The following is a 509-nucleotide window of genomic DNA, read 5'->3' on the forward strand; positions in this document are numbered from 1 at the left end:
TTAATTCTTTCAAGTGTTACCCGTGTGATTTGATTTTTGTTCATGAATTCTTTGCCTACCCTTACGTCTTCAAGAGTTATGCCTACTTTCTCTTCCAGGAGATTTAGTGTTTCTGCTTTAATGTTTAGATCTTTCATCCATTTTGATTTTAGCTTAGTGTATGGTGATAGACCTGGGTCAAGTTTTAGTTTTCGGCATGTAGAGAGCCAGTTTTTCAGCACCATTTGTTAAAGAGGCTATTGTTCTTCCAGTGAGCATATTTGGCCTCTTTGTCAAAAATAAGGTGGCTGAGTTTGTTTGTAGAGGCTTCTGTGTCTTCTAGTCTATTTCATTGACCCTCAGGTCTATTTCGTTGCCAGTACCATGCTGATTTTATCACAGTAGCCTTGTAGTATAATTTCAAGTCAGGAACTATAATGCCTCCTGCCTTGTCTTTGTTGCCCAAGATTGCCTTTGCTATTCTAGGTCTTTTCTGGTTCCAAATAAATTTTAGGAATGATTTCTCTAGC

The sequence above is a fragment of the Octodon degus genome, unplaced genomic scaffold, assembly GCF_000260255.1.
Source record: "Octodon degus isolate 3935 unplaced genomic scaffold, OctDeg1.0 scaffold00005, whole genome shotgun sequence".
Classification (NCBI taxonomy): Eukaryota; Metazoa; Chordata; class Mammalia; order Rodentia; family Octodontidae; genus Octodon; species Octodon degus.